General features: G+C 45.3%; 1 long non-coding RNA gene across 1 annotated transcript; it reads right to left on the bottom strand.

Annotated features, from left to right (window-relative positions):
- Positions 1-345: 345 nt before the first annotated feature.
- On the bottom strand, positions 346-8,718 carry LOC144327492 (uncharacterized). The gene is made up of 4 exons (XR_013392555.1): positions 8,549-8,718; positions 2,597-2,720; positions 1,233-1,276; positions 346-711 (listed from the first exon to the last, which is right to left on the bottom strand). It is a non-coding gene; the product is annotated as an uncharacterized LOC144327492 (long non-coding RNA).
- Positions 8,719-12,019: the final 3,301 nt, after the last annotated feature.

Below are 12,019 nucleotides of genomic sequence, written 5' to 3'. Positions count from 1 at the left end.
CATGTATTGTGAAAGAGATTTTTGTGATTAACTATGGCAGGAATGTGGTCTAAATCACTTTAAATCTACCCAGCTATTTGTAGTTAAAAGTTTGCTGTTGCATATGGGCCGATGAGCACTTACTGTTCCCAACCCTAACCCTGCGGAAAGCCATCTAATTAGACTTTAATTTGATTCTGACCTGTTTTAGGAGGTAATTTAATTATTGTTTGATTTTATATCAATGTTACATATTTGATGTTAGCCGCCCTGAGCCCGACTTTGGCCGGGCAGGGCAGGATATAAATAAAAGTTGTTATTATTAATTATTATTATTATTATTGAGTTACAATGGCCTTCCTCCATAAAACTCCCCTCTATAGGTCTGAACCCTGCCCTGCATTGCTGGAATGGAAAACTTGCAATGCATGCAATCCTATTAAGTCAGGACACTTTCGTTCATTCCCCTGAGATGCAATAGGACCTACCTTAAATCCCTCAGTTATAAGAGAATCTCTTCTAAGGAGCCACTTGGTAAGAACAGCAGGACTCCATCACTGCAGCAGAACCTGCTATAAATCCTCCAGCTCTGGGGATAAAATTTCACTCCAGAGGCATAGCATCAAGTTGTTTTTATCACTTCTTTCTCTGTCTCTCATTCTGCTTTCCTACTCAGATTCCTCAAATACTCCTGTCAGCACAACAGATCAGGCAGACGAGAGATCAGTGATGCTATAATAAAAAAAACAGGGAAATACATCCACAAAGGCAGCAGCTGTTCACATTTCAGCAGATGACACATTGATCTGAAACCCTGCAATTTCACCTGACATTCATTTTAAATATTGATGGGGGAATTTCTCTCTCTCTCTCTCTCTCTCTCTCTCTCTCTCTCTCTCTCTCTCTCTCTCTCTCTCTGAATGCACCTTTCTCCCCCTCTCCCCACCTCAAATGTCATTGTAGGTTAATGCACACACAAAAGTATTCTTAACTCAAACTGTTTAGTGGTCATCTTAAACAGAACACTTGTGGATAGACATCACTGGGGAAATCTGACTCTGGAATTCAGTATGCTGCATATTTCTCCATAGAACAGCCACTCACAATTCAGCACCACGGACAGAGGCTCCACACCTACACAACAGAGAAACTTGTAATGTGGGGAGCTGAAAGAGACACTGCTTTGATTCATTGCTTGGTTTATAATAAAAGCACCCCTTGAAGTGTGAATGAAGTGGAAGCATATACATTACTCAGCTCTTGAAGAGGAGTCTTCTGAGATGTACACCAGATGTACCTCAAATAAAACAGAAGAATAACCTATATTAAGTTAAATAAATGACCTCCCTGCCATTTTAGACCTAGCAACCTGCTCCTCCAATTTGCAGGGCAACCACAATAAGAGTTATAGGTACCAGTTCATCATATCCAATATAGTCCATTGAACCATAAGACTCTGAAGGGGCATTGCCTTTCCAGATCCCTCACAGGAGGAAGATCAATGGTCTCTTTTCGCTCCACCAGGTCTAGCTAATTTGATTTGGGAGTCAAGTGTCTGGAAGCCAGATTAATACTCCTCATCCAAACTGGGCTGGTTACTTTCCCTCTCTCTTGTGGAACCCAATCTCTCTATCACCATAAAACTAGCGAAGTTGAAATTGCATTGTGAGTGGAAGGAATAAGAATCATGGACAATGCTCAGCAGACTTTCGCAGGGAACAGGCTATCCATTAAAAAAAAAAAAAAGACTTCTGTATTTTTCACACAGAATGAAGTTTTATATGACAAAGTCCACTTTTCCAGAAATGAGTTGCCACACCTAAACAGCTTCTTTGCTCCCTTTATGTCGATTCCTCACTTGCATGTGGTGGTTTGTTAGTGAAATAAAAGGAATGACAAAATTCAGTTCCCATCCTGACATATTTTATAGGCATTCCCAGTGGAGCCAGTTCCAAGACAATTTGGTGCCTGTGGCAGAAAATCCAAATGGTACCCTCTCTCCTACTAATTAGTAGGGAACATTACCAAGATGTTCTGCTGCACAAAGTTTATTGAAAGGAAAAGAAGGTGCATTGTCTGTTTGTAACTCCAGCTCTTTGCAATGAGGTCTGTGCAGGAGAACTTCCTGATTGATTATTTCTTCCTGAGATCTATTGAACTCTCTGCTTCTCACTCTACTGCCCTTAATGACACCCAAGACAAGTCACCTGAGGCTGCTGCCTCATCTTGTCTCATTACAGGACTCCCAAGCAGACAGCAGGACTCCCACGCACGTCTGAGCCCCAGAACCTCTCCTTTGAGAAATGGAGCAGATTTTGTGGAACCCCTTGTTAAGAGACTGTCAGTATTTCAAGAACCCAGAATCTAAAGGGACATCAGCTAGGGGGGGGGAGGCTGAGCTTGCTGTCTCAGCTGTGCCCTTGCTTGGAGTTTCCTGCCCTGAGAGACGAAGACATTTCTGAGTCACAGCAAAGATAATAACATATTGTAATAGAGGCCATTTTCACTCCTGTCACTTTGTCAGCGTTAGACACTTCAGATGCATCATTCAGTCTCTGGGAAAGGTCAGGCACAGAAACTGCTTGCCGCAGCTCCTATTGTGCTTCTCTCCACCTACCTGGGACAAATCCATCTTCCCTGGACACTGGAGGCAAGGCACAGAAATGCTTGTTGTTCTCCTCACCACAGGCAAGTTCCCTACATTGTCCAGCAAGCCTCTAGGAAGAGGTGGGGAAGCTCTTCTGCAAAAGAGAGTGAGAGACAAGACTGGCGTAAACCAGGGGCCTAATCTGATGAAAAACAATAGCAACTGCATTTGTCGTTCCTGTGTCAAAAGAGCACTGTAGGTCATTTTTACACTGAAAACGAGGCAGGGGTGAGGGGAGCTAACCTCCTCTTCCCTCCCCATGCTCCATAGTCCAGGCATTCTTCTCATAGTGTATGAAGGGCAAGGAGGTAAGCAGGGCTAGCAATACGACTGAGCTATAGGCATCTGCCAGAAGTGAGCCTGGGGCTGGGAACTGGGACTTGAGCCAGAGTCAAGGGCTGCACAGAACCATGTTGGAGCAAAAGGAGCCTGCCTTTCAGATAAGGCCCCAGCCCAGAAAAGAGGCTTTTTTTAACAGCTCTTCCTGTCTGGGAAGCTGGGGTGTAACAGCAGCCAGCTTGAGTGGGCCGTTCTACAACCTGAGAATAGTCGGGAAGATACTCTGAACAGCAGTTCTGATCATCTCATCCAGGGACATTTTCAGCAGGGGGCTGGTCCACGGTCCCTAAGGCCAGGGAGCCGTACTATATTTTGGGGAGGGAAATGAATGAATTCCTATGCCCCACAAATACCCCAGAGATGCATTTTAAATAAAAGCACACATTCTACTCATGTAAAAACATGCTGATTCCCAGACCGTCTGCGCGCTGGATTTAAAAGGCGATTGGGCCGGATCTGGCCCCCAGGCCTTAGTTTGCCTACCCATGATCTCATCCTCCATAAATCTGTCTCTCAAATGGCTATTAGTCATGATGGCCACGCCCTGTCTTTAGGATCAGGGGCAGTATGCCTCTGAATACTAGTTGCTGAGGAACATGAGGAAGAGAGGGCTATTGGGGTCTATGCCCTGCTTATAGGTTTCCCGTAGGCACCTGGTTGGCCAGTGTGCAGGAACAGAATATTGGACTAGATGGGTTTTTGGTCTGATCTACCAGGACTCTTCTGGGTTCACCATGGCAGTCACAGGCAAAGCTAACAGCTTCTGGTTCCAGGCCTGATAGCTTCCTAGAAGGAAGGCTTGGCTTAGCTCCCCTCCCATTCCTGCCCCTTTTGATGTCAAAATCAGACACAAACGTCTCCACACCCCACACTTGTGTGACACGTGGAACATAAAAAATGGCTTTCCCTGCTGCGTCTAGTTTCTTCAGCCTCCAATTCCATCTCCAGTTCCTTGAATCCAAAAAACTCTGGAGATGTACACCAGGGCAAATCTAGCCGATTTATCTGCTGGGATGAAGGAGTGGTGCAGGAACTCATGTGCTTACCCAGAATGTTACATTTCACAAGCCTGCCAAAAAAAGAAGACCAGGCCATGCTGAGTCATATTGCTAGGCTGTTTCTCAGCGCTGCTTATATTGGTGAGTCATCTGGGGTTAAAAACCTTTGGGAAGAAAAGAACCATAGCAGGAAACACTGCGTTCCTGCTGAGGAGGGACCCTTCATCTGTGTTCAAGTGCACTTCAAATGCTGGACTAGCATTGCCAGCTGCAATCCCACCGTTCACTCCTCTGTTGTTCACATGCCACAGTTCTCACATCCTTCTTTCCATCCATCCTGGACACTGGGAAGCCATCTCATTTTACATCAAGTGATTTAAAAAAGCATGGTTTTCGTTCAAGCCTGACCAACTGGTCCCAACATGTTAAAACTTTACCAACTGCATATCAGATGTGGGGAAAACTTTGGCCCTCCAGATGTTTCTGAACTACCACTCCCGGCATCCCTGGCTATTAGTCATACTTGCTGGGGCTGGTGGGAGTTCAGCAATAGATGGTGGGCCAATATTTCCCCACCCCTGCTGTATAAGCTTCTGAGAAATAGTGCAGATCTATGAACAAGCAAGTCTGCTCCTGTCCACGTGTCCTCTCCCTTATCTTCTCCAGCATCAATGAACATATGCAAATCTGCCTTGTGCCCAGTATGACATTGGTCTTTCTAGAAAAGTATTATATACTCTGGCACTGGTTCTCCAATAACTTGGGCAGTGAGGAATCTTCCTCGGTCCTACTACCTGAGGTCTTTTTAACCTAAGCTTGGAGTCTTCTGTGTGCGAAGCACATAACCACTGACCTATGGCTCTTTCCCCCACATCATTAAAAACAACTGCAATCCTGCCAACAGGCCATCCATGGGTGCAACCGAAATTTGCATGCAGATCTCAGAACTCCAAGGAACCTCTTTCAGCTTGTGGTCTTGATGGGATGGTTGCCATAAAAACACCTGTTGACAAAAGCATTTCCTGTCAAGTCTTCTTCTAAGTTCACTTCAAGCCAACTAATTTGCTTCTTGTCTGTCCTCCCCATCTTGAGCCCTCCCCAATGTCAACAACAAAGCTAGACAGAAACTCCGAGAACTTTCATCTGAAGGCAGCAGGGGAAAGAAGCTCAACTTGCTCTGCTTCAAAGACAGTTTGATTACACTGGAGTCGTGTTAGTTGATTGGATTCCTGTTTCAAGCCTTGACTCCCCACGGATAGACACAAGACCATAATGAACAGCATGGATTCTTCCTCCAGAGCTGATCAGACACCGAGATCAAAAAGTGTAATCAAACTGGGTGGAAAAACCTGAGCTGTTACATGGTTAACTCTCATACACTAGTTCCACCCACCCTCATTAGTCAGAAGAACTTGGGGCTCTCTTGTGCGTGCGAAAGTAAATGTTTCAGCAAATGCAATCAGAGTACAATTTGCTGCTGCTTCTCTCTCTCTCTTTCAAGAATTCTAATGCACTTATGCAGGTCTCAGAAGCTATTACGAAGTTCCCTTGGAGAATGTCCCCCACTTACTCAAAAACAGAATGACACAAGAAGAGCCGGCTGGATCAGGCCGGTGACCCACCTGCTCCCCCACATGCCTGTGCAAAACCTGCAGGCAAGACCTGAGCACAAGGGCAGTCTCCCTCCTGCACCTTCAACCAACTGGCATTTAGAAACATTACTGCCTCTCTCACACACACCATTTTAAAAAAAATTCAGAAAAATGAGCTGGACCCACAAGGGGGTCTGCATCTGCCATTCGCTCCCAACACACCACCATCATTCCTCTTGCTGTTACTGCATCTTGTTGTAACCCAGAGTTGGTTCTCAAGGCTTGCGCTGCCTTTGCGTCCATCAACCTGCTCCCTGAATAGCTGTATAATGAACTCAGACTTGGCTGCAGCGCTTGTCTTCTTCCACTGTGTGCTGAGAGGGCTATTTATTTATTATGACCGTTTATAATCCACCCAAAGCTCCCAAGGTGGAAGATGCATAGACATTTAAAACCAAGAATTAACAATATAAAACTAAACCAAATACAACGTGCATCAATAAAATTACAATAAAATCACTATAAAAGCCACAGGCAGCACCAGCTAAACGAGGCACTCTTGTTCCTACCCATATTGCATTAGTACGTCAACATTTCCTGCTTTTCAACAGGGTACAATTTGAGCTAACTTGTGAATGTAATGTCTCTGGTGACTTTTAGATGTCTCTGAAAGCAAACACTGAAGGCTGGCTGCTCCTTGCACCAGTTCCAGTTCAGCCCTGTCCCCTGATTAAAAACGTATACTGTAGAAAGCCTTGAACTTTTCCAAATTTGCCTACATACTTTTCCAAATTTGGGGAGATCGAAGGTGGAGCCTGCTGCGCGGACCCGTTTGCAAATGATACCGGTGGATGCTTGATGCAGTGACATGATTGCTTTCAAAAATTTATAGTCTACCATGCTTCGAAATTGATTCTTTTGTTGGCTTAGCACAATTGAATAAATCACTATGGAAATGTTAGCAGCTACAGAAGACAAATCGAACTTTCCATAGATGGCTCGCTATAGAAAAGACATGCAGAAAACTCAACCATTGTTATCCAACTCCCTGATCCTAATGACGGCTGATGGCTTCTGTGCACAATCCACTGGGGAAATCTCTGGCAAAAAAACCCCCCTGAAGACAAAGGGAACTGCACAAAAGGACTCCTTGCAGCTTGTGGGAACATAGGAAGGTGCCTTATACAGATTCAGACAATCAGTCCATCTAAGTCACCATCCAGCACTGGCTGGCAGCATCTCTTCAGAATTTCAGGGAGGAGTCTTTCCAATGCTATCTTGAGATGTTGGGGATTGAACCTAGAACCTTCTTCATGTAGAACGGGTGCTGTCCCACTGAGCTATCCCCCTTGTGTGGCTAGAAGAGGGACCCAAGAGCAGTGCCCTCGCTCATTGGCCCATATGCAGACTGCTGAGGAAACCAGATACATTGCTTGTACCCACATGCATGCACATGAACACATGCACATATCCATGCCCCTTTGAAAGTTCAGGCAGTTCCTGGTATTACCTATTAAAAGGCTCAAGTAGCAGGTAACAGGAAATACCTCCAGCTCAGACTCCTGATCACCACTGCCAGTCAGAGCAGATAGTGCAGGCATCCTGACCTGGAATGAGGCAGCTGCCTCTGTTCTTCTGCATTGTGCCTGCTCTGCAAGGATATTACACCAATCCTGCAAGCAGAAAAGACTAAGGCAGGTTTGAGGACCTGGGTGCCACAACATAAGGGCTGTTCTTCGCAATTGTAGCAAAACCAAAAAAAATAGCATCCCAACTGCATTTTATCATTTGCTAGATACTCCCAGATATTCCCTTTGTCCAGCACCAATGTCATCATACTTAGTCTCCATATAATAGATAGAAGTTATTTTGCAGCATGGAGGTGGGGAACAAGAAAGAAATGCATTGCTGTTATCAACTTTTTAAAAAACACACACACACAACACAGCAGAACAGAGTAAGTACTGCAGTGTTGCCTTCGCACAGCAAGGAAGCGTACAGAAAACAAGGACATTTTAAAATTTAATTCTAATGAAAGTTCCTAAAATGGTACAGGGTACAGGGTAGGGAAGGACATTTGCTGTTTTCTGTGTATTTATTTATTTATTTAAAAACCACTAGTGCTGGACAAGTACTTCAGCTTTGCGTTTGCACAGCAGGCAAGCTCACAACCACTGAAAACATTTCTTTTAAAAATGTAAAACCAAAGGTGCTGTCTTAGGTTCAAAATTGGCCACTTACGCTGCTTTGGCAAAGGGCACCTGCTTTGCGAGCAAAAAGCTCTCCGGTTCAAACTGCAACAGCTCTAGGGAGGACTGGAAGTAACTCCAGCCTGAAACCCTTGGGAGCCACTGTGAGTCAGTGCAGAAAATACTGGGGTAGATGGACCATTGATCTGATTAAGTATATAAGGCCACTTCCTATGCCTTTTGCCCAAACAGATATGCTGGTGGAGCCAGTGGCAGAGCTACATGCCCCAGCATCCGGAGTGGTGAACCTGCAGGGGCATGGCTGGTGTGTGTCCCAGGGGTGTGCTGCATGTCCCTGGGGTGCGCGGTGGGACGATGTCACACACCCCCAGGATGGCACCCAGGGTGGACTGCTCCCGCCGCCCCCACCTTTGTCTGCCAGTGGGTGGAGCATGCTGGGAGGTAGACATTACATTGGTGAAGGCACACCAGCAGAACAGCTGAAACAAGGCAGAGCCATAGATGGGATGCACCATATCCTACACTCCCTCCCTTTGGATACCAAAGGCAAAACTTTACATCAGCCCCAGGCTGGATGAAGAGAATTCCCCTCCCATCAACTTCAGTGTGTGGGAGGGATTAAAAAATAGCTGCCCCAGCATCATTGTCCACAATGTCAGCATTACCACGACAAAGCCTAGGCTATGACGGAACTCAGCACCCAATCACAGCACAACAACCACCAGTATCTGGGGGGGAGAAGCACATGCTGTTGTGTCAAACTGCTGCCATGGCATCCCATACCTGCTTTTGTTAGATATGACTACTCCAACTTCTTTGAATGACATTCCTCTTATTGCAGCTGGCAGCATAAACTACAACAGAAACACTCATCCCCGTGTGCAGGTCATGCGACTCCACCCATTGCCACTGCATGCTAAACAAGTGTGAGGATCAATGCTCGGGGATCTGCAGCAGAACAAATCCCGTCTGGGTTTTGCTAACAGCTCCAAAGGGGGAAGCACTCCATTCAGAGTTCCTATAGTCTTCCACTCCACTCCGGCTGCCCCTTGCAGGGACAAACTGAAGCATAAGACCTAGTGGAGTATTGAAGTGGTGGCCTAGTTGTTCTCTTTCTCTCCTTGCTCTCTGCAGGCTGAACTCTTACAAATATAGGACATGGGTAGTCAGGGGAGGAACTTTAACCACTGTGCTGCATTGTTATGTAAGCCACACCTTCTGCATATCAATTAAATGTGCAGGATCCCCCGCTCCTTTTACATAGGGTCACCCTAGGATCCATTGCCCATCCTGTTTATGAAGAAAAGGGAGGCCCATGCCATGGCCAGCAGTTGTGACCAAGCTGGTTCCAGCTGGTCTTCCCTGAAGTTGGTAAACCTGCTTGCTCCAGGACGGTTGTGTACCCTGGCACACTCCGCAACAAATCGCCTTTGCATCAGGTGAAGGTGTTTCAACATGGAGCTGGGTTGCCACTACACAAGGGTCACCACCCCACCTGTTCCTTTGCTGCCTGTGAAGTCCATGTCCAAGGCACAGGAGACCTGCTGGGGCAGGGGTCAATGACGTAATGTCTGTGCGTGCCCACGTGTCTGCAAATGTCTTCCTTGGCACCCACTGGGTGCCCTCCACACCGGCTGAAATTAGGCTTGAAGGAAGCTTTCTATTTAAGCCAGTGGTTGCAGGGGCTGTGTGTGTGTGTGTGATGCCCACAACCGTTCCTCTGGTTTGCAATTGACGCATGGGTCCAAAAAGGATGGTGATCCCGTGCTAGCATGAACCATTGGCAATTTTCAGGATAGCCTCCTTTCAAATAAGGGCTATGCCAATGCCATGTGTTTTGTTTTTTAGTTGGCAGGGAGTGACAAGTAGAAACCTCCCTCCTGCACCCTCTTAGGATCTGACTCAGGTTGGAATTCTAATAGAAGCAGGTGCAGAAATGCCTTTAGGCTCATAATCCTATTTACTCTTGCTTAGCAGTCAATATTGGTGAACTCAGCAGGACTCCCTCTTGCATAGGATCAGCCTGCAGTATGTTGTTGGGTGGACACAATGACATGGCTTAGCATTCTGGGAGATTTACATGCAGATCCAAAGCAGGGTTACTCAGAACCAAATTTCCCTCTGTGCAATGGATATTACCTTTGAGTAAGTGTGCTTTGGCTGCAATCTAAATGCCACTGAAATCAAATGGATTTGTTTCTGAGTATACATGATTGAGGACTGCGCTGGTTGATCTTATTAACGGGCTGGTTTCACCAATTCTTGAGAAATTCCATTGTGTAAGTGAGGATAAAATAAGATAGGAATGACAAAGTCCTTTGCACAGTGGAAGTGCCATTTAATGATCACCTCAGCATCTATAAAAGACACCCAGCAAACAATGAAATTGCTTGATCCACAGATGCTACGTGTGGAAAACAGTCTTAACTGCACACCTCCTATACAAATCTGGTGTTTCTCTTTTATTATTATTATATGTACTGTCATTTCCTCCTGTATTTTTACAGCATTTACATCCTAGACCTGGAGTTGTTAAAGTTTTGGGTGGCGCCATGTTCACTTCACTGCTCGGAATGACAGCTGCTCCCAGCAATTAAATTTTGCTTTTTACTTGCTCTGTGACATCAATAAATGCCGCAGCTCAAGGCAGGATGATGCAGTGCTTTGGCACACTGATCTGGCCTGCCTGTGTTGATCAACGTGGAGGCAGGTGCAGCTGGAATGAGACTAGACTAGGCTTCCTCAACCTCAGCCCTCCAGATGTTTTTTGCCTACAACTCCCATGATCCTTAGCTAGCAGGACCAGTGGTCAGAGATGATGGGAATTGTAGTCTCAAAACATCTGAAGGTTGAGGAAGCTCGGACTAGACTGCTGTAATGCATTGTGCATGGAGATTCTCTTGAAGATTGCTCAGAAACTGTACTTGGTATAGTACAAAATACAGATGCTGAGTTGCTATGTTTAAAGAACTTCCCTGATTACCTGGCCATTTCTGAGCACAATTCAAAGTGAAGGCACTTAGCTTTAAAGTCCTGCACAGGTTGGGTCCTGGGAGGAGCACCTTTTCCTGCATCAACCTGTCCATGCAGGGAGATCATCTTTGGAGCTTCTACTTTGGCATCCCCTGCCATCTGAGGTGGGGAGCAACAAGGGGAAGGGACAGTGTGTGAGCTCTGGGCAAGGCCCTCCACTCCATCAAGGGGCCCACTGACATGGGTGTGGTTCGGATAACTCCAAGGTTGCAGGTTTGTTCACCATATTCCTGCACTGGAGGGGGTTGAACTAGATGACTCCACAATTCTATGATTCTAAGAGGCCCCTTGACTCACTGCCAGGAGAAAATCAAGAGTGCTGCTGGCATGTTTAGGTGGACATGTAAAAGGGTAAAGGATTATCGGGAAATGATCTATAATGAAGTGAAAAAAATGTTTAAAAGTACTCCTCTCCCCCCAAAAACCCCCAGAGTCCTTTCTTTTGGGGATAATTGAGACTGAAATCCCCAGGTGTCAGAAAAGGTTATTTATGTATGCAACATCTGCGGCCTGTGTTTTGTTTCCCCAAAATGGAAAACGAGTGAGGTCCCAACTAAAGAAGAATGGCAACTTAAGTTGACAGAATATGCATAGCTCACAGACTTATTCTATATAGAATAAGAGAACAAGAAGAACATACGTTTAAAGAAGATTGGAAAACGTCTATTGAATATATGGAAAATAATTCTATACAGCTGAAAACCCTGGCAGCATTAAGATAAATTCAACAGAGCAAAGAAGTTTTGATGGATGCAGTAATGGAAAACTGATGGGTATAGTTTTTGTAAAATATGCAGGGATTTAAGATATGTAAAATGAAGCATGGAAAGAGAAGAAGGGAAGTCATTGATATCTTAAGGATGTAAAATGAGTATTTGAAATTGCATAACAGAAAATTAAAATAATAAAATAATAAAGATTGCTGCTGGTGGGTGGGTGGGCCCTCAATGTTTTAACCATGCTGACGCCAGCCCTGGAAATTGTAGAATTGCTTCCCACCAGACAGCCTTGCCTTGTGTCTCTGTGAACTTGCTTTCAGCACCAGGCAAAGACCTTTGCTCCTTAACATCTGGTGAGTTTTTAATACAAGATTGTTTTATTGCTGCTGTTTCATTTTGCCCTCTTATTGGTTCTTTTCATTTATGTATTTAAAATATTTCTAAGCCACCATTTAGAGCACCGGCCTCGGAAAATGTGCTGAAATCATCAGATCCTAGTAAA

This window comes from Podarcis muralis, chromosome 1 (genome assembly GCF_964188315.1).
Source record: "Podarcis muralis chromosome 1, rPodMur119.hap1.1, whole genome shotgun sequence".
Taxonomy (NCBI): Eukaryota; Metazoa; Chordata; class Lepidosauria; order Squamata; family Lacertidae; genus Podarcis; species Podarcis muralis.
Note: the sequence above shows the minus strand (reverse complement) of the source record. Positions and strands in the feature narration are given on the sequence as shown.